Source organism: Schistocerca serialis, chromosome 8 (genome assembly GCF_023864345.2).
Source record: "Schistocerca serialis cubense isolate TAMUIC-IGC-003099 chromosome 8, iqSchSeri2.2, whole genome shotgun sequence".
Taxonomy (NCBI): Eukaryota; Metazoa; Arthropoda; class Insecta; order Orthoptera; family Acrididae; genus Schistocerca; species Schistocerca serialis.
Window position 1 is genome coordinate 111,764,744 of NC_064645.1, and position 22,825 is coordinate 111,787,568.

The following is a 22,825-nucleotide window of genomic DNA, read 5'->3' on the forward strand; positions in this document are numbered from 1 at the left end:
CCAACAAGAAAGCTGCAATGCTCTTTACCATCGTATTACCGTACGAAAGAACACACAAAAGCGAGTTTAGTTTCAATCGGCATTTCAATGCAACATTTGAAAACCAAGAATACATATTAATCTTGTCTATTAAATCAAAAAGTACGGTAAAGTATAACAATATGAAGAGTGATCATGCTCGGCGGTGTCGTGGTGTTACTAGTAGCCTGAAGATAGTCAGTGATCTTAATCATGCTGGAAGCTGACAGATCGCGATTGTCTCCAAGGAAATGTAGCTGACAACATGTAAGCGGATTTCGTTCCTGGATGATTTTCAGTCGTCCATCGCTGCTCGCACAGTTTGTGGATCTTGACATGCGGTTGTGCTATGCGCACGTTCCGAACCTGGTCTTCAGCTAGGAGAATTTTCCACAGACCACTACTGGAGGCATCATCACATCATCAGTACAAATAAATGTGCAAAAATCCGTCGATACTTCAGTCCAACTCCTCGCAGGCCCACAATGCCATCTCGTTCAAATGGTTCAAGTTGTTGAATTACAGTACGTACTCGTCGGTGGGGAATGACTGTACCCTGGAATGAACGATGCAAAGACTGTGCACCTTTAAACTCGTTACCGACTGAAAAGGCGAAACAGACGGTGCACAGACAGGCCTCCTGAGCACCATCTGATCTTCGACGATCGTGACAAACGTATCCCTTAATAATTGGCAACTAGTGCTGTACAATCGCAATAAAGTCATGAGATGTTCAATTGACTATTTTATTAGAACATGTTACACGTTTCGGGATTACACCCATCTTCAGACATCACAAACTTCAACTCCTTCCTAACCAGCCCGGCGTACAACCTTGACAACTCAAACAAAGGCAGCTTCTGTCACAGTTATAGTCATATGTTATTGGACACTTTCTTTCAGTTGTGAAGGTTGTACGCCTGGCTGGTTAGGAAGGAGTTGAAGTTTGTGATGTCTGAAGAAGGGTGTAATCCCGAAACGCGTAACATGTCCTAATGAAAGAGTCAATTGAACATGTCATGACTTTATTGCGAATGTACAGCATTGTTTACCAATTATTAAATTTTATGTCCTGTATATCAGACGAATCCTCAACACCACAACACCTCAGTATGCACATTTTATACCCTGATGCCACTGAACACAGTCCTTAAGGGTGTTATACTTTCCTTTGTCGACTATGTGTAAGTAAACGCAGTCTGACGGAGATGACTGAAGTTGGGAGTAGGAAGGGCTTTGACAATGTGCAACAGAAATAAACAGGGGGACCAATCACAGACAATCAAGACAAACTCAAATTGGAATCCTCACTTCTTATCTCATGCGTGTACTAACTATGTATGTCAATAAACTGCACCTTTTAAGTAGGGGGAGTGTTGTACGTAGCCACAATTTTTCAGATTTTCGCCTCTAGCCAGCTCTGCAGTAGAAGTGTCCTATATTTCCTCATTCCCTTTTTAAATAGTGGCATTCACATTTTAGGTGCTGCATTCTTTTACAGGAACTCAAGAAACTGCTCCGGTAAGTTACTCATGTGAAAACATGTCCCGTGGTACAAATTGGTCATGCCTAGGAACAAATACTCCATTGAAATTGAAAAACAATGGAATCGAGAAAATCGTGTAGATTCCATATATAGCCGTACATCCGTTAAATTATTACTCTGCTATACAGAAATAATCAGTAACTGAAACCTGATTAGGCAGAAATTTTATAAAAAACCAGATGCAGTTTAACTATTATAAATTAACACAGATTTATATTTTCAAGACAATAAAATTGTTCGGATTCCAACGAAATCTGTCAATTGGAAATATACCACGTTCCGTGTCGTAAGACATTCTTTCGTTTCTTGGTACAAGATGTTGCTCGATCTACGAAGTAAGGCTTTATAGTCTGCACGTTGTGTAACTAGTTTTAAAAACATAAGAAGTATTTTTATTTATTTGAGTCTTCAGCCTTCTAACCGGTTTAATGTGGTCCGCCACGAATCTCTCTCCTGCGCAAACATTTTCCTCTTGGATTGTCACTTGCAACCCACCCCCTCAATTATTTGTGGATGTATTGCAGTCTCTGTCTTCCTCCACAGTTTTTGCCCTCTACAGCTCTCGCTAGTAGCATGGAAGTTATTCCCAGATGTCTTAACAATGTCCTATCATTGTGTCCCTTTTTCCTGTCAGTGTTATCCATATATTCATTTCCTCACCGAACATCCTCATTACCTGTCTTATCAGTTCACCTAATTTTAAAAATTCTTCTGTAGCATCACATTTCAGATGTTTCGATTTTTTTCTATACCGGTTTTTCCACCGTCCATGTCTCACTATGATACAGTGCAATGCTCCATGCGTACATTCTCAGAAATTTATTTCTCCAATTCAGTGCTAAGTTCGATACTAGCACACTTCTCTTGGCCAGGAATTACCCTTTTGTCAGTGCTGGTTTGCTTTTTGTGTCCTCATTGCTCCATCCATCATGGTTTATTTTACTACCTAGGTATCAGAATTCCTTAATTTCTTCTACATCGTGATCCTCAATTCTGATGTTTAGCTTCTTGCTGTTTTCATTTTTGCTACTTCTCATTACTTTCGCCTTTCCTCCTCTTACTTTTAGCCCATATTATGTACTCATTAGACTGTTAATTCCAGTCAGCAGATACTGAAATTCTTCTTAACTTTCACTGAGGATATCAATGTAATCAGTGAATGTGAACTTTGATATTCTTACACCCTGAATTTTAATCCCAATTATGAACTTTTATTTTAGTTTCGTCATTACCTCTTCGATGTATAGGTTTAACAGTAGGGGCGAATATCTACATTCCATCTTACACCTTTTCAATCAGAGCACTTCATTCTTGTTCTTCCAGTCTCATTGTTCCCACTTGTTTCTTGTACATATTGCCTATTATCCGCCTTTCCTTAAGCTTAGCTCTATTTTTCTCAGGATTTTGAAAATATAGCGCCATTTTGCATTGTCGATTGCTTTTTCCTATACTACAAATCCTATGAACGTGGCTTGATTTTCCTTCAGTCTTGCTTCCACTATCAACCACAATATTAGATCTGCCTCTTTGGTACCTTAAACTTTGCTAAAGCCGAACTGATAGCCATATAAAAGATTCTCAATTTTTTTTCCGTTCGTCTGCATATTTACAAATGCTGCACAAAACATTGTCTCACATACAGCAACAACCAAATCTGTAAAAATCAGCGGAAAATGCTGATTGCGGTCTCTAGTACGCATTCATTCAAGTGATTTAAAATGTGTCACTAGGCTGAAGAAACGACCAACACACATCATGTGTTCCGAGATGCAGTATCCTCCAGCTACAACATTCTCCCCTACAATTTGTGCAATATAAATGTTTCTGCCATGTGTGCACTGCATTAACTAATAATATGGTCCAAAAATAATTCGGTGTCTCCATCTCGACCTGGGCGTGTCTCGTAGTTCAATAATTGCTGTTTAATGTTTTTTCAACCAGCACTTAAAGCAGGCTGATTCACCCGAACTTAGAATACAATTAAGGTATAGAGACCGTAGTTCTTGAGTGAACACATATGAAGGCAGGGAACGTGTAGAAAGATTCATTACACAACGACCAGGGAGGAGGATAATAAATTCGTAAGATCCTAGCTAAATTTAAACGTAATATAATGATAAATATTCAGATGCATGTATAAGGTAACGTATACGCAATTACTATTCCATGGACAATATACTTTTACATTCCGACCGAATACAACAATCGCGCATTAGCCGATGCGGCAACACTATGGCACAAAGTGACACACGTCAACTATCCTAGGATGTTAGTATAAATTCCAAACTCGAACCTTGGATAGTTGAGTGAAACGCAGAAACACGAACAAAGGCCTAACATATACCCTGCCAAATACGATTACAAATGTATCATGGTCAGAAACCCAATTCTCCATGATATGAAAGGCCACGTAATTTACAATCACTTAAATGTAGCGCAAATGTGCAAAGCCAACAACAATCTTACTACAGTGCCGAACTGAACTGGATGTATGGGCCCCTTTCACTATCACAAGACACTTTGACAAATTGAGATGCAATATTATTTAACTGATCAGAGATAAATAATACAGACAGTTAAAAAATGTAAACATACACACACATCAGTTGACAGGAACTTAAAAAGCATTATGCCACAGTTAAATCGATCGCCGAAATAGCTGACCACCTGTTGTGACAATTTCCTATTTACTGACGGGTTTCGGGCGCAGCATGTCTTCAGAATATCAGCAATAAAAGTTTTCAAACAATGATGTTGACGGCAGACACATGTCACTCCATACTTTGTATGAGGACTTTTATGTTTATGCTCTGGCGATGGTCTCTTCCCAAAACGCGTCAGTGAATAAGAATTTTAGGACAGCAAGCAACCAGTTATTCTAGCGACCTATTCAGCAGTGGAGTATATCTGAAGTTTATGTCATGCTCACAGGTCTCCTGCGCAACTTCATGTCGCACCTAAAGTGAACTTGGAGGAATAAAGTTTCAGTAAAGTCAAGAAAGAGCAGTCCACGCTAAGGTAGTGGTAATTCATGGCCACAGTTTGTGACCAGTACCGTTAAAAATTTCCGCAGCGGAGTCAGTGAAATAAATGAAAGAAAAATGGCGAGGAGATGTAAAAGTGAAAGTGTAACTGTTATGAGCGCTACGATTCACGGACGGCATTGCCTTTTGGCAGGATGTAAGGAAAAATCAGCTACAACATTAAAGACAGATAGGGCACATCCACAGGACATGTGTCCTGTAATTGAAAAGTATTATGCTGATTACTCCAATCGCAAGAGATTCCGAATTAATCCCCCTTTCGGATTTCTGGAAGGGGGCTGCTAAGTTGGTGACCATGAGAAAAGGACTGAATAATAAACGAAAATGTAACATTTAACGTGTCCTAGCGTTGAGTATCCTAAGTTTGGACGTTGTTGCCAAGTTAGAAAATCCGGAAATGGAAATACCGAGGCCACGTCTATATATAGTGGGAATCGGTAAAAGGTATTGGAATGATTTCTGGTCAGAGGAACACAAAGCAATACCAAGGACAATAGAGGACGGTAGTATGATTCCAAATGAATGCGACAGTAGCGTTGGAACTGAATTTTCTTCTGTACTGAGTTTGCTTGTGCAGGTCAGCTTTACTCGTGGTGACCAAGGCAAGCGTGATTAATAGTTCTGTCGCAGGTTTTGGACAGCCGTCCTCGGATACTTTGCACATGAAGAAGTTGAAGTTAGGTTAGGACGTGAGCGTAAATTGAGGGCTACAAAACGCGTTGCCTGCCGGAGTCATTAGTCATTTAAAACCAATTGTGGGAAGAGCACCTCGCGTTCCCGCCGTATCTGAGGGCAGCAGATTTAAACATTGCTCTGTGTTGCACGAACTGCATTTCAGCACTTGTGACTCACCCCCCGCCGTGTTTGCTTGTTGCCTTTAATCGCGCAGTGGCAACACTATGGCATCAAGTGACAGACGTCAACTACACTACTGGCCATTGAAATTGCTGCACCAAGAAGAAATGCAGATGATAGATGGGAATTCATTGGAAAAATATATTATACTAGAACTGACATGTGATTACATTTTCACCCAATTTGGTTGCATAGATTCTGAGAAATCAGTACCCAGAACAACCACCTCTGGCCGTAATAACGGCCTCGATACGAGTGGGCATTGAGTCAAACAGAGCTCGGATGGTGTGTACAGGTACATCTGCCAATGCAGCTTCAACAGGATACCATAGTTTATCAAGAGTAGTGACTTCTGCATTGTGACGAGCCAGTTGCTCGGCCACCATTGATCAGACGTTTCCAATTGGTGAGAGATCTGGATAATGTGCTGGCCAGGGCAGCAGTAGAGCCACAGGTCGTAACACATCTGAAATGTAACGTCCACTTCCAAATTGCCGTCAATGCGACCAAGAGGTGCCCGAGACGTGTTACCATTGGCAACCCATACCATCACGCCGGGTGATACGTCAGTATGGCGATGACGAATACACGCTTCCAATGAGCGATCACTGCGATGTCGGCAAACACGGATGCTACCATCATGATGCTGTAAACAGAACCTGGATTCATCCGAAAAAATGACGTTTTCCCATTCCTGCACCCAGGTTCGTCATTGAGTACCCCATCGCAGGCGCTCCTGTCTGTGATGCAGCGTCAAGGGTAACCGGAGCCATGGTCTCCGAGCTGATAGCCCATGCTGCTGCAAACGTCGTCGAACTGTTCGTGTAGATGGTTGTTGTCTTGCAAACGTCCCTATCTGTTGACTCAGGGATCGAGACGTGGCAGCACGATCCGTTACAGCCATGCGGATAAGATGCCTGTCATCTCGACTGCTAGTGATACGATGCCGTTGGGATCCAGCGCGGCGTTCCGTATTACCCACCTGAAGGCACCGATTCCATATTCTGCTAACAGTCATTGGATGTCGACCAAAGCGAGCAGCAATGTCGCGATATGATAAACCGCAATCGCGATAGGGTACAATCCGACCTTTATCAAAGTCGGAAACGTGATTGTACGGATTTCTCCTCCTTACACGAGGATCACAACGACGTTTCACCAGGCAACGCTGGTCAAATGCTGTTCGTGTATGATAAATCGGTTGGAAACTTTCCTCATGTCAGCACGTTGTAGGTGTCGCCAACTTTGTGTGAATGCTCTGAAAAGCTAATCATTTGCATATAGCAGCATCTTCTTCCTGACGGTTAAATTACGCGTCTGTAGCACGTCATCTTCGTGGTATAGCAATTTTAATGGCCAGCAGTGTATATTTTAAACGGAATATAGTGAGGCCGTCGCTATAGCGGCATCTGCCGGACACGTTACAGGTAGTTCGTGGAGAGCGGGAGAAGAGTACCGCGCAGTGTTGCGTGTTGCCTGCTCTCGGGGCTCGCCTCGCACCTGCGCCACCATTTCGCAGCGCGGGTCGGCATAACGCCGGCAGGTACGAGGGGCCACCTCCAGACCACTCAGCTAATTGGTGGCCGACCGCACACTCCCGGCAGACCCTGGACCTCATACCTCCCTCACTCTCTCATTCTCTCCGCCTCCATCGACCTCCTGTGCCGGTGCGGCTGCTCGCATCCACTCGGTAGCCAATGGAGACCAGTCCGTGACGGAAAAGTGGGAAAACTCGCCTGTAATAAAGGGGATGATAGACTGCGAGAGAAGTGCTCGGATTAAAGAGGGATGAAGTCCTTCTGGCCTACTATCCAACGTGTATCTTAAAGAGGTAATAATGGAGACAGGACAAAGTTCCAGCGATGGAATCAAACATTCAAGGTGAAAGATTCCCTGATAACACTGTAACACGCCCGGGTGTACAAAAGGGTGGTGATGTGTTGGTAAATGTGCCAACACCTTGTAGATAGAGGCGACCTAAATGCACGCTATCTAACGCAGACGGGCGTGAATTCTGGAACAGGATAAGTAGTGAATTCTCATAAGAAAAGTATGCAGCTCCTCGAATACTTATCTTTTATTCTTTGATGTGAATTACAGCATTCTTGATGAGACATTTCATACGATAACTTTCAAACTATGTAAGGCTAATGGCGCCTTGCTAGGTCGTAGCCATGGACTTAGCTGAAGGCTATTCTAACTGTCTCTCGACAAATGAGAGAAGGTCTTCGTCAGTGTAGTCGCTAGCAAAGTCGTCGTACAACTGGGCGAGTGCTATATCGTATCTCGAGACTTGCCTTGTGGTGGCGCTCGGTCTGCGATCACACAGTGGCGACACGCGGGTCTGATGTATACTACCGGACCGCGGCTGATTTGAGCTACCACCTAGCAAGTGTGGTGTCTGGCGGTGACACCACAGGTGGGGTACCTTAAAGTGGTTGTCGTTCCCTGACCGTGCGCCCTATCCACACCACGTACCTGATAACCCCGCGGCGGTCGTATTGTTCTTCTCCACACTGCAGCTGTCTTGCCTGAAATTATGTATCGAAATATGCAAGCGGGTTTAGGGGAGCCACTTAACGTCAAAACACAACACAGTCTTACGTTTAGTATGAACAAGTATATTCCGAGACGATAAAAGAAAAACACAGGTTGCCCTATTTACATTCTAAGTCGTAAATGTTTATCCGAATTAACAATCTTGATGATTACCTGTCAGACGAGCGTACGCGTAACCGACAGGACGCGGGTGGTTGTTGATGATGCGGAAGCCGAATGATCGAACGAAAGTTCTTACGCTCGTCACACATACAGATATCTGGTAATAGTCCTCATTGACACTAGTAATGATATAACACTGTTCGTAAAGTTAATTTTTCAGTTCTCAGTTCACACTTGTTCCAGCGTGCGCGTAACCGTCGCGGCGCGGCTGATTGTTGATAATGCGGAAACGCGATGATCGAACGCACGTCCTCACGCTCGCTACAAGACACTGGCACTTGACTGCACTCTTCTACTGATTCACATCAGTTCATTCTGGGAGGCCGAACACGGCACGGATGATTGATACAGCACGGTACGACACGCAACGAGAGGATACACAAATCCGTTATCAGCAGCACTGCTCATTTTTAAATTACTTCTTGACGCACTTTCCTCTGAATCATTTACTTATCTTATCACTTTACTGTAATAGCACTTGTAGCAACACTGCAGCTTCCATACTAACAATGTCTCTCACATGCAGAGCTACACACTACACAACCTCACAGTTCCGTGTCCCGCGCTCGACTCTGCAGACGTGGCTGCCCTCAAAGATACACCACAACCAAGCCAGTGATATAACAGTAGGCTTACAACACTACCATCGTCAGTGAAAGTAAGACCAACAGGACTTGTTGAATGGAAGGAAGACATACCACATGTATGCGGATCTAATGCGCCATCGAAGGTAATGTGCACCCCAATTCTAAAAATTAAAATCACGAGAAAAGAGTTTGTTGGCACATCACTGGTAGGCAGAATTTATTTTACACAGTAGTGGACATATACTATCAAAGCAACATCAGTTTTTAAGTCACCCATTTTAAGTGACAGTCATTATTAAAAATAGAATGCCTGACTTCATTACTTACATGACACGCAAACAAACATACCGTAGATTACAGGCGTTATTCATCATTACTCAGTAATGTCATCACTACTAACATCGTCGGAGGACCCTACATCAGAAACACACTGATTTAGTCTTTCCCCATCATTCTCGGTGTCGTTCCAGAGCACAACATCTTCACCGTTGCTGAGTACTGTGCTTTCTTTCTTTCTTTCTTTCACTGGTGCCATGTCCCGTGCTGACGCAGGATCGGCATTGTTAGGAACGTACTTGGGAAGGTTAGTGGAAAGGGGGTGGCCGGATGCCCTTCCTGCCGCCACCCCGTACCCCCCGGGACGGAATTAGTGTACCCCTGCTGTCTGTGTTGAGTGTAATTAAAGAAATTGTGCGAGCGTGTTCAGATGTCTACGAGTCGTGTAACTGAGCCGGAACGTGGGGACCAGCCCGGTATTCACCTTGCGGGATGTAGAAAACCGCCTAAAAACCACACCCAGGCTGGCCGGCACACCGACTGACGACGGTAATCCGCCGGGCGGATTCGATCCTGGGCCAGCGCGCCCACCCGAGTCCACGAAGCAGCGCATTAGCGCTCTCGGCTGACCTGGCGGGTTGCTGAGTGCTGTGGTATCAGGATTGAAAGGGTGGAGTGATTGATTGTGCTTTGGTCACATATTTTACATAAAATATTTACTGAAACTTTTATTAAATGTAACATCAACCCACTTCAGCATGCCAGAGCCAATTTACATGGACTCTCACTCAAAGCAATATGAATTTAAGAGAAAACTAAAGTTACTGAAAAAATTAGGGCTTCACGTACATGAACCTCTTAACAAAGCAGCCCAGCAAATAATCTCTCATTAAGACATCCTTAGGCAAAATGTTTTTCAATTAATTTACAATTTTTGATAGCAACTCTCAAATCAGAAAACAATGTTAGAAAGATTGGCACACAACACAGCAGTCAAAAATTCTTTTTTGAAGAATGAAATAATGCTTTAGTTATTAATTAACTGACAAATAATAAGTGTGGAGTGAGCCGTGTGCGGCTCGCGGTGTTGCCGTTTATTGCTCGTCATCTTGTTTTTATGGTTCTGTCGCCTCTTTCTTATTCAATTTTTTTGGCGTCACTAAGTTGCTGGTTTGCTTGCCCATGAGTGGCAGCAGCAGCGCTTATCGGTAAGTGCACTGTCGTACTATCTCTGGAGCGACCGTTAGTATTTCCGTGTCGTCGTCTGTCGGGTGTGCAGTGCGGCGGAGCGCCCGTGAGCTCCGCACAGCCAGTACTCACCGACCGAAAGCGGCACACAAGAACTGTCCAACGGAAGGAGACTGGAGCGGGAACGACCGTCGGTTGGTCGTCTCATTGGGCGACGTGTATTTGGTAATTCTACCGTTTCTGGGCCTCGTCAGCTGGTCATCTTGCCGGACGTGGGTCGATTCCTTCCTCGTGCAGAGATGTCGTCGCCGATGGGCAAGAGTTACCTCTGCATGGGTGGGTCCGAGCCAGTGTGCCCGGATCGCCGTGTCTCCGAGTTCCGAATGGACATCGATCTGAGTCGGGTTGGAGCTGCATTGAGCTCCGGACAGACAAGACTCGCCCGACCGTTGCCGACACTCGTAAGTCGAGCGGGGACGACCGTGGTCGGTCGTTCGCTCGGTCGTCTCATCGGACGACGTGTATTTGGCCGCCGACCGCTTATGGAAGCTCTGTGTGTGTGTGTGTGTGTGTGTGTGTGTGTGTGTGTGTGTGTGTGTGTTTGTATGTGTGACTTGTCATTTCTCCTTGTTATTCCATGGTGATTGGTTTTAGGAATGTCCGAGTTCTTGGTGCAAGTGTTTACGTGGAACTGTGTGTAACTTCTGTGATTCACACTGAGAGATGAATGCTTCTTTAGATGTCAATTATCAAGACCTAGTGCTGCTGCGATCTTCGTCCTCGCTGATATTTTCGGTTTCGTGCCGTTGGTTGGGTGGAAGGGAATTGGTTAGGTTGTTGGTTGGTTTTTCAGCCGTCCCTAGGTCGTGCTGCCACATGATTATTTAGTGTTACGCTTGGCTGCCTGTCTCACCTAACCTGTTGTTAGAGCATCTTCCCCAGGCCCACCCTTGGAACACTTCTGAGCACCACTGTTCTGTTCTTGTTATCGTGATTTTCTTTTGTTACAAGCACTGTTCCAGGCCTTTAGCCGTGTATTAGTTCGTCTGTTCTACGAGGGCAGTTCAATAAGTAATGCAACACATTTTTTTCTGAAACAGGGGTTGTTTTATTCAGCATTGAAATACACCAGGTTATTCCCCAATCTTTTAGCTACACAACACTATTTTTCAACATAATCTCCATTCAATGCTACGGCCTTACGCCACCTTGAAATAAGGGCGTGTATGCCTGCACGGTACCATTCCACTGGTCGATGTCGGAGCCAACGTCGTACTGCATCAATAACTTCTTCATCATCCGCGTAGTGCCTCCCACGGATTGCGTCCTTCATTGGGCCAAACATATGGAAATCCGACGGTGCGAGATCGGGGCTGTAGGGTGCATGAGGAAGAACAGTCCACTGAAGTTTTGTGAGCTCCTCTCGGGTGCGAAGACTTGTGTGAGGTCTTGCGTTGTCATGAAGAAGGAGAAGTTCGTTCAGATTTTTGTGCCTACGAACACGCTGAAGTCGTTTCTTCAATTTCTGAAGAGTAGCACAATACACTTCAGAGTTGATCGTTTGACCATGGGGAAGGACATTGAACAGAATAACCCCTACAGCGTCCCAGAAGACTGTAACCATGACTTTACCGGCTGAGGGTATGGCTTTAAACTTTTTCTTGGTAGGGGAGTGAGTGTGGCGCCACTCCATTGATTGCCGTTTTGTTTCAGGTTCGAAGTGATGAACCCATGTTTCATCGCCTGTAACAATCTTTGACAAGAAATTGTCACCCTCAGCCACATGACGAGCAAGCAATTCCGCACAGATGGTTCTCCTTTGCTCTTTATGGTGTTCTGTTAGACAACGAGGGACCCAGCGGGAACAAACCTTTGAATATCCCAACTGGTGAACAATTGTGACAGCACTACCAACAGAGATATCAAGTTGAGTACTGAGTTGTTTGATGGTGATCCGTCGATCATCTCGAACGAGTGTGTTCGCACGCTCCGCCATTGCAGGAGTCACAGCTGTGCACGGCCGGCTCGCACGCGGGAGATCAGACAGTCTTGCTTGACCTTGTGGCGATGATGACACACGCTTTGCCCAACGACTCACCGTGCTTTTGTCCACTGCCAGATCACCGTAGACATTCTGCAAGCGCCTATGAATATCTGCGATGCCCTGGTTTTCCGCCAAAAGAAACTCGATGACTGCCCGTTGTTTGCAACGCACATCCGTAACAGACGCCATTTTAACAGCTCCGTACAGCGCTGCCACTTGTCAGAAGTCAATGAAACTATACGAGACGAAGCGGGAATGTTTGAAAATATTCCACAAGAAATTTCCGGTTTTTTCAACCAAAATTGGCCGAGAAAAAAAAATGTTGTATTACTTATTGAACTGCCCTCGTATGTTCAGTATATGGCCTTCAGGCGAACCTTGTATGAAGAATTTTAAAATTAGGCCTTTAGCTGTGTTTTATTTAAAATTCGTGTTTGCTCTGTATTTAGGCCTTCAGCCGCGTTTGTTATAAAATTTGTGGCTTTCAGCCGTAATGCGTAAATTCCTGTCTGTAAGGTTTCTCTTTAATTATCTTGAATCCTTAAAATGGCCTTCAGCCTCACTGTGTAAATGCTTATCTTAAGGTTTGTCTTTGATTATTTTAAATAATTGTTTGGGACTTCAGACGTCAAGATATTTCAAGTTTTCTTAAGATGGTTTTCTGTTGTACTGTGTAAATGCTTGTCTTTAAAAAATGGTTCAAATGGCTCTGAGCACTATGCGACTTAACTTCTGAGGTCATCAGTCGCCTAGAACTTAGAACTAATTAAACCTAACCAACCTAAGGACATCACACACATCCATGCCCGAGGCAGGATTCGAACCTGCGACCGTAGCAGTCGCTCGGATCCAGACTGTAGCGCCCAGAATCGCACGGCCACTCCGGCCGGCTGTCTTTAAAGGTTGCCTTTTATTATGTTGAAATATTATTGGGTTTTCAGCCGAGGAATTAATTTAAATTTCCTTAATATGACTTTTAGACGAGATTTGTAAATGTTTGCCTTTTAAAGAATTTCCTTTGCTGATGTGAAATATTATTTGGGCCTTTAGCCGAGAAGATATTTTAATTTTACTTAAGTAAGGCATTCAGCCGTTTGTCTAAATCCTTGTGTTTTAAAGGGAATTATTTAAACTTTATTATTGAGAAGTTACTTGGGCGAGCAATAAAGTTGAGTGTTCTTGTGCAACTAACAGTAACTTATCTTGGCCCCTTTCCAGAGCCTCATCAGCTCTGTGCTGCGAAAAACAGATTTCATGGGGTATAAACTACGAAGTCCTTGAGAAACAAAAACTTCAATTAAGACAGGCTGATAAGTGCAGCTTATTTGTAAAAGATTAAATTGGAACACAGGTAACAGACACATACAACCATAACTACCAAAGAAAACTCTCAATCATATGATTCCCTTCGGCAAGTTATTACGCAAACGCAAGGAATGAAGATATTCTGAGACTGTGACAGCAATCACAAGGAAAACTATCTCTCAACACGTTCAGCTAACATTAGAAAATGGTTTTATAATAGGGATAGTAAATTCATGATAATATAAGGCATAAAGAAGGTTAGCTTCACACTCCTTCCCACATGTGGCAGGCAGAGTATCGATCCTTTCAAATAATAAATGAAAAGGAAATCGAAGCTGCAACAGACTATAATTAGTAGCCAGTAATCACTGTTCTTGGCAACGGCCTTGCCGCAGTGGATACACCGGTTCCCGTCAGATCACCGAAGTTAAGCGCTGTCGGGCGTGGCCGGCACTTGGATGGGTGACCATCCAGCCGCCATGCGCTGTTGCCATTTTTCGGGGTGCACTCAGCCTCATGATGCCAACTGAGGACCTACTCGACCGAATAGTAGCGGCTCCGGTCAACGAAAACCATGATAACGACCGGGAGAGCGGTGTGCTGATCACACGCCCCTCCTATCCGCATCCTCAACTGAGGATGACACGGCGGTCGGATGGTCCCGATGGGCCACTTGTGGCCTGATGACGGAGTGCTGATCACTGTTCTTAAGATCACGAGTGTTCAGCACTCCATCCTTTCATTGCAACTGCTGAATAGCGTAAATATCAATACAGTACCAGTAGCTAATAGTTAATCACGTGATTGGAACTCAGATTCAGAAAATTGCTAGCAGAAATGTCAGCGCCCCAAGAAACGTTCTGTGTGCTTTGATAGAGAAACATAGTCTGTCGGTGGAATCAATACAGCTCATTACCATCTAAGGCGGAACTCAGAAACGTGACACTACATTTTAGCATGAAGAACAAGCACAACTCAGGCTCGCTACATACACAGCAAATGCTCAGTCTTCCACCATACAGGCCCAGCAGGCTACAGTCGTTCGTAATACAGTCTGTCAGCGCATAAACTTAATGGCTGACGCTACATGAGCTGCGGACATCTGTTTACAAGGAAAGCAGTCACAGCTGTCCGCTTCCTCCTGCCGCTCTGTAGTGTCACGGCCCACCCCCTCCTTTTTGACGCACAGATAAACACGCTTTCCTGCAGCGACTTCGTAAATCGCAGACGGTCAGAGTATTGCCAGCTTAGGTCATACGTTGGAAGAGTGCAAGCAATGACACCCTGCCGTCCAGAGTAATGTGTATGAAGTACAGGATTTCTTGAATAATTTTACGATCACTGGTGCTTCGGAGTATTTCCAAGAAGCCGAAACCTGGTCTGCTATAATGTGGAGTGCCTTATGATTAATTTTTTCTGTCGGAGTCAGTTCATGGCTTCCCTACTGTTTCTGAACGTAAACTTCTGAAATGTTTATTTAAACTAAAGTCAAGGCGCTTTAATACACAAGTCATTCCGCCAGGAATAACAACAAGATGACTGGCCAGGCTGTGGAACTTCCTTTTAATGTCGTCAGTGAGAAGACCACGAAATGCATAAAGACAAATAATTGATGGAAGTTTGGGAAGTCAACCACGACGGAGCTCCCATTATTTTTCGGAGGCAGTCAAAGATTTAAGGTTTCAGACATCGATCTCTTCACTTGATTAAAATAATTACGTCATCAGGGAACAGCTTTGCATATGCAGGGTCTTCGTGCTTGTTTACTGATTGAAGACTAAAGAAGGAGGAAGTCTGCAGCCATCTTCTACGATTGCCAGCATAACACTTGTGCGCTGTTTTTCACCCCCTGATGTTTTGGTGGTAACTTCTTTTGCCGTCTCATCAATCGTGTAATTGTGTGGCGAATCAGACAAAACTGGGGTTTCATTAGCGTTGCCTATTTGGCCCAGAGAAAAATTCTTCTCATTGCGAAGTACTAAGACAAAACGCCGAAACTCGTGTCCTCAAAACCCAGTGTAAGGTTTGCATACTGTTGTACGGCGCCGTAGAGATTATCCCGCCCATTTCATGAAGCGATCAGCCCATCATGGCCAGCCTTAAACTCTTACCTCGGTGCATTAAGAACTACAGCAAACTCTTTCGCTTTGTTGTAATGGTGTCACTTGTCAAAGGTTCCCCATTCGTCGTTCTTTCACAACCATTTCCAAAACTATTACTTCAACATCTGGATGTCTACCATCGCGAGGGCCACTGAATTTCTTTCTAGTAGCGGTAGTTGCAAATAATGCCAATTACTGTTTCTTGCATAGGCGAACCGTACTCTGAGCTAGACTGAACTTTCGTCCAGCCCTACTGTTAGCACATTTTTCAGCACAAAGAATTTACACATGAAAGTAGCATCATACGATGTTCTTTGCTACTTGCCTTCCATTTCGTGACTACCAAATGCGAACACACAACGCAATAATAGGCCAACAACAAAGTAGCTCCGCTGAGAATTACAACAATGCATTGTGCCGTAAGCAACAATGCCTCAGTTTGAATGAAGTTGTCAGTGAACAAAGCATTGATGATTTGTACTCGAATATAATGCGCTATCGAATCTTGTTTCCACCCCAAATTTGATTAATGCATATGGCAAAAAGTGCGCATTACATTCTCATAAATACGGTAATAAGGATAGAGAGTAAATGAAAACAAGAGGAAAGTAATGGGTGAGTAGCAGAATTTGGATTAAAGATAAATTTGTCAACAAAATTGGGAAGAATAACGTAGATGGAGTGCAACAGTTTCGTTACCTTGGGAGCAAAGTAGAGCATGACCATGAAGCAAGTACGACGTAGGTTGCGAAATTCAACAGAAGGACAAACATGTCATAACAATTTAAATAATGTCAAACACAGGCACCAGTTTGAGAAAGAAATTTCTTAGAATGTACGTCCCGCGCATGGCATTGTATGACAGTGAACCATGGACTGTGAGCACTCGGGGAAAGCGAAGAACTGAGGCTTGGTGTTACGGGAGGACCCCGAAAACTGAGTGGGCTAATAAGAAATTTTGTATCCTGCCTGGAAGGCGGCGCGTGGGTCTGATCCTGAAATCTGACAAAGGAAGCGAGTAGGAGCAGGTGATGTAAGGCACGTCGGTACTGCAAATAAAGAAAAAGAGATTTTTACTGGTGTATGAACATATACAAATGAAAAATCTTTGGTACAGGTGAGCATGTAGGTGCGAAGCCAAGTCCAGATAAGAAAGTCTCAATAGCAAGTTAACCTAAAGCGATGGTTCTCGGCCGTCTGCTCTTCTTGAACTGGCGAAAGTGGAGCGGTGCTCATAGAGCTGCAAAGCGTCGGCTAGATGGCGCTGCGCTGTAGTCAGTGTAGATCGTCCGCTCTCGTAGAGCCAACCTAAGCTGTAGCATCGGAACTATCGATACCACAAGAAATGAGGATCTTGGGATAATCGTCGAGGTTTGGATTATGTAGGAAGGAGGGATAGCACGGTAGGCTACGTGTTAATGCATCAAAGAGTTGCTGTAGTTGGACAAAAGTACGAAAACAGAACGAGAAATGCTTAACTGAACGTAAGTGCAGATTCTAGCCAAGTCTGCAGGTTTCGCTGCGGTACTTAAGCATTATAGCCTCCTGTGAAATGTCCTGAATACGTTGCAAGTGGTAGTAGTGGTCAATACAGTGTTTTGTGTAGTTATGAGTGCATTATGTAGGAGCTACGTGGATTCGATCGTCCGAAAATTGTTGGTGCTCACATGGCGGGTGCGTCATTAACTAATCGGCACCGTGTAAAAGACTTATATCGTGTACTGGAAAAGTGGTAAAACATCATCCGCTAAGTTACAATGTAGACGAAAATGTGATTTAGACACACGGACATTAAGCAAGATTTCGAAGAAAAATAAGAGGCCTACAGCTGTAGAACTGTGTGTAGCCCTCGCGAACCCTGTGAGAATCACAAATAAACGAAGATAATTTCATAAGCATCGAGTTGCAAGGTTAGCTTAGTTTGTAAAAAACCGCATCAGTGATGCAAATGGTCGTAACAGGGAAACGCAGTGCCGAAGGATAGAACCTATACTGTTGGGTAATGGAAAAAAAGTGAACTGGTTGAGCAAGTCTTGTTTCACACTGTTTCCGTGTTTGATTAACTGGCCGAGCTTACGGCCCAACAGTGAAAAAAAAATTCAGGGCTTCGGTGCTGATTTTGGTAGCCATATAATGGTAGTCCATGGGCCCCATGGGTTCTCTGCAAGGTCGTTTTACTGTCAAGCATAATGTTACCATTTTGGCTGTTCAGGTCCATCCCAGGGTACAATAGATCTGTTTGTGGAGGAGATCCGCCTTTAGCAAAACACAGTCTTATCTTTTCTTTTACTCCCCTGACATGTTTCGTTTATGTTTCAACATCATCACTAGGCCTTTATTTCCTGTTCAGCAAGGAAAATACACTTCATTGCTTGTAAATATATACATATTTCCTTTTCCAAGACAGTATTTACCAATCTGAAAACCAGATAAAATTTCGTATATATGCCTTCTTAGCACATGCTGTGGTTTTCCTGCGTTTTTATGTCTTTAGAGCACTTGTTGTGTTTGTAATCTCGAACCAGAATCTAATGTCAGAAAGCTATTTAAATCGAAATTTTTCGAGTGGGGATGTTATGCTTAGAGCTAACATTAACTGATTCTTTGTGGAAGTGTGTGTGTGTGTGTGTGTGTGTGTGTGTGTGTGTGTGTGTTTGCAATATGTTTCCCTTTATCTTCATTGTGAAGACCTGCCCTACGTTAAATTCCACTGTCACTGGTTACAAACTATGAAAACAAGACGATAGACAGTTAAACAGTTGAATGTGTTCTGGGCCAAGTTTTGAATCGTCGTGAGGTGTATCTGCCATTTCACGGTGTGAGTATGTTCGTGTGAGAGTGTTAGTGTACGTGTAGTATCTGAAGCTCTGTGAGTTCTGTTTAACTATTCTGTGTGTGTTTGTGGGAGGGTGGGGTTTTTTAGGGGGTTAGTGTTGTCTGATAATTTTTCGAGACTAGAGAACAGAGGTTCCTTGCATAGAGCTGTGCGTTCATTTACTATTTGTTTTCCGTCAAGTGTGGCTTTTTTTATTTGATAGTTTTCTTCAATTATTAGTTGTTATCGGAGGCTGTTGCTGCTTTTGAGACTTTTCAAGTCAGTGTTGATGTCTGATGGGCTGTATTTCATGCCCATAAGGTGTTCAGCAAATGAAGAATGACAGCTATTACTTTTTAATGCTCTTATGTGTATATGGTATTAAAATTTCTGCTTGTCAATCTTATGTAAACTGATTTACAGTCATGACATTTCAGTTGGTAAAAATCAGATGCGGTGTGTTCGTCTGTTTTCATATTGGCCTCCCCTAGTTTCCAGTTTCCTCTGCACTGAGTTATCTCTTCTGTAGGCCATTTTTAGCCCTTGTTTTTTGATTATTTTTCTTAGTCTGTGGGCTGCTTTGTTGTTGTAAGTGAAAGTGTAGCATTTGCTTGTCTCTTGTTCACGTGTACTTGTGTGTATTTTTTGTGTTTCTATTCTGCGTGTTTGTGTTCTGTGTGTTAGTGTTCCGTGTGTTTATGTCCTGTGCGTTTATGTTCTGCGTGTTTATGTTCAGTGTTTCTGTGTTTGTAAGATGGTGACAAGCTGTTCGTTTTGTGTGCTAGGTATCCCATTATTTTCGTTTTAATTTTACGATTCAGTTTCTCTACAATGTTTGTATAAATCCTTTCTCTACTGCTATTTGTTTGATTTGATGTAATCCATTCTTTTAGCTGTCTTCACAGAGTGGAGTTTTGTTCAGTCTGTGCAGAATGTATTGCAAACCGGCTAGTTTTTGTGCAGTCGGACAAGCAGAGCATTTGTGTATGGCTTTGGGGTAGTGACTTTCCTGAATGTCGAAAATTTTTTTTGGTTGTTGTACCTCTGTGTTTGAGGTCAAGAAAATAAACGTAACTTCTAGTCATTTTCCTTTTCTAAGGTGAAATTTTATTTTTTGTTTACTGTAATTGTGTAACATTGAAACTGTTGGCTAAGATTGGTTATTTCATGTACAAAGCATGTGATGTCATCTACATAGCGATACCAATATTCGACCCTATATTCTTTAGGCCTTACTACTCTTCCAAATATTTTGTTTTCATTGTGAAACCCATCTTGTTCTGAGTAGAACTGGTTGTCAAATGATAAATAGTTTTTTTCTGTGATTAGTTTTAGAGTGCTAGCTATTTCTTATGCATGGCATTTGCAACATCCTTCTGTTACTCCCATTGTTGTTTGATGATTTTTACAGTTTCAGTAGTGGTTGTATTTGTGTACATGGATGTGATGTCGAATGATGGCTGCTGTGGGCATGTTAATGTCTTTAATTTTTTATGTGTCAACTTTCCATTGTCATGTGTGCTTTGTTGTTTGTATATACATAATGTTTGTGTAAGTGTGTATTCCGCTTGTTAGGTGAAATGTGGGTACCCTTTTAAAATATCCTATTGAGTAAATCGGAATATCCGTCTTGTGGAGCTTTAGCAAGCTATTCGGTGTGGGTTCCATGATACTGTGGTTGTTCCCCAACTGCGATGCTTTATTCCAATACCACATGACCAACGTTCACACGGGTAGCATTGTACAGCTCGAGGATTAATTTTCGCATCTGTCCTGGCCAGCGCAGTGACGAAGTCTCACTATTACTTTGGAGAGAAGGATGAGTAATCACTATCTCCCTCCATAATCGTTGCCGGAAGTTCCTTCTATACACATCAAAAAAAGTTTTGCATCATCTCGGTTCCGAGAGTTCCGGAACCTATACAGGAAATTGGGAGAGAGATATACATAAACATCATTTCCGCCCTTTTTGTTGCTCATGAAAGCCACACATTGCATGTTGTACCACCATACAGGTGGTGGTCCAGATTGCTGTACACACCGGTACCTCTAACACCCAGTAGCACGCCCTCTTGCTTTGATGCGTGCCTGTATTGGTCGTGGCATATTATCCACAAGTTCAACAAGGTACTGTTGGTCCAGATTGTGCCAGTACTCAACGGCGATTCGATTCGGCGTAGATCCCTCAGAGTGGTTGGTGGGTCACGCCGTCCATAAATAGCCCTTTTCAATGTATCCCAGGCATGTTCGATAGGGTTTATGGAGAACATGCTGGCCACTCTAGTCGAGCGATGACGTTATCCTGAAGGAAGTCATTCACAAGATGTGCACGACAGGGGCGTGAACTGTTGTCCATGAAGACAAATGCTGCCGATATGGTTGCACTATCGCTCGGAGGATGGCAATCACGTATGGTACACCTTCCATGCCGACCAGCGGCGTACGTCGGCCCCACGTAATGACAGCACGGAACCTCTACCGTGCTGCACTCACTGGACAATGTGTCTGTATTCCAGCCTCACCGGGTTGCCTCCAAGCACGTTGCCGACGATTGCCTGCTTGGAGGCTTATGCAACACTCATGGGTGAAGAGAACGTGATGCCAATCCTGAGCGGTCCATTCGGTATGTTGTCGGGCCCATCTGTACCGTGTTGCATGGTCTCGTGGTTGCATCGATGGACTTTGCCATGGACGTCGGGAGTACTGCGCACAGTTTGAGTCGTAACTAGACTTGCTGTGGCTGCAAGAAAAGCATTATTTAACATGGGGGCGATACTGTCAGGGTTTCTCTGAGGCATAATCCGGATATCCACTGCAGTAGAAGCCCTTGGGCGGCCTGAGAGAGGCTTGTCATTGACAGTTCCTGTCTCTCTGTATCTCCTCCATGTCCGAACAACATCGCTTTGGTTCACACCGAGACGCCTGGACACTTTCCTCGTTGAGAGCCTTTCTTGGCACAAAGTAAGAATGCGGACGCGGTCGAACCGCGGTATTGACCGTCTAGGCATGGTTGAACTACGGACAAGATGAGCCGTATACCTCCTTCCTGGTGGAATGACTGGAACTGATCGGCTGTCGGAGCCCCTCCGTCTAATATGTGCTGCTAATGCATGGTTGTTAACATCTTTGAGCGGGTTTAGTGACGCCTCTGGTCAAAGGGACTGTGTCTGTGATACAATATCCACAGTTAACGTCTATCTTCAGGAGTTCTGGGAACCGGATTGATGCAAAACGTTTTCTTATGGGTGTAGATGTGTGGTGAGCTATTAGTGCATCCTAGTTTCTGAACAGATCTTTTCCGCCTAACAATAACCTTCGAGTGGTGTGTCAACAAAATACTGCACGATGAGGCAGGAGCAGAAATCAGGCTTGCTTATGTCACGCTATTACGCAGAAATGTTCGGATCTAAATGTAAATAGTTTTTATATTTGGGAGATACTGAGTGATAAGACGTACGCAAGCAATCTCCATAAACTGCAGTATTATTAGACTTGTGATTGTGATTGTGACGGATATCTGACAATGTGTTTAAATAGTGGCAGGCTACTGTTCCTTGAGAGTGCCGTCGTTATGAACACCAGCTGTAAATAACGTTAAGTTTTATATCATCGCCGACTTCAAAGTCCGGCAAATGATTAAATACTGATGTAACAAGTTGGAGAATAGTAAAAGATATTAACAGCTTCGTGGTGGTTATATACAAAAATGTCGTGTATAAAAGCAGTGGAGCATAATTCACACTAGATTTTGTCGGGTAAATCATAGTTTATGGTCAAATCAGAGTGAACGTAGCAACCCACCAAGCTTTGCCGATAACAGAACTGAGCGTATGCGACTGCATCGATAAAAAAGAAAAAAAATGTACCTGAGCAGATAATTGGTTTCTGTTTCAACCTATCACCAGATCGCGAAAGGAGCAGCGACATACATGATTCGTAATAGCATATACAATGAACTGAAATCGATTAAGGCTGTCATTTCTTCAGTTAGTGTAACATTTATTTCTCTTAACGCAAGGCTAATGAACTGCATACTTAAGGTCGAAGAATTATGCAGTTCTTCGACCCGAAATCTTGGAAGACTCTGAATGACAATTAAATGGACTAACTTCAAATCCAAGAACAGAATCTTCGTTGACGGGAAGTAAAGCTGAGATGAAAGTGATGGACAGTACTCAAAATTTTTGGTAACATTTTCGGGAAAACAGCTATCGTGTAATGAATGTAAAATCAGTGAAAAACAGTCTTGATTACGATGGTTATTTTATTAAAATGACCGGTTTCGGCCTCAGCTTAAGCCATCTTCAGACAGCTGAAGTTGACG

General features: G+C 43.5%; 1 pseudogene; it reads left to right on the plus strand.

Moving 5' to 3' along the window:
- Positions 1 to 13,960: 13,960 nt before the first annotated feature.
- LOC126417304 (5S ribosomal RNA) lies at positions 13,961 to 14,077 on the plus strand (annotated as a pseudogene).
- The last annotated feature ends 8,748 nt before the right edge of the window (positions 14,078 to 22,825 follow it).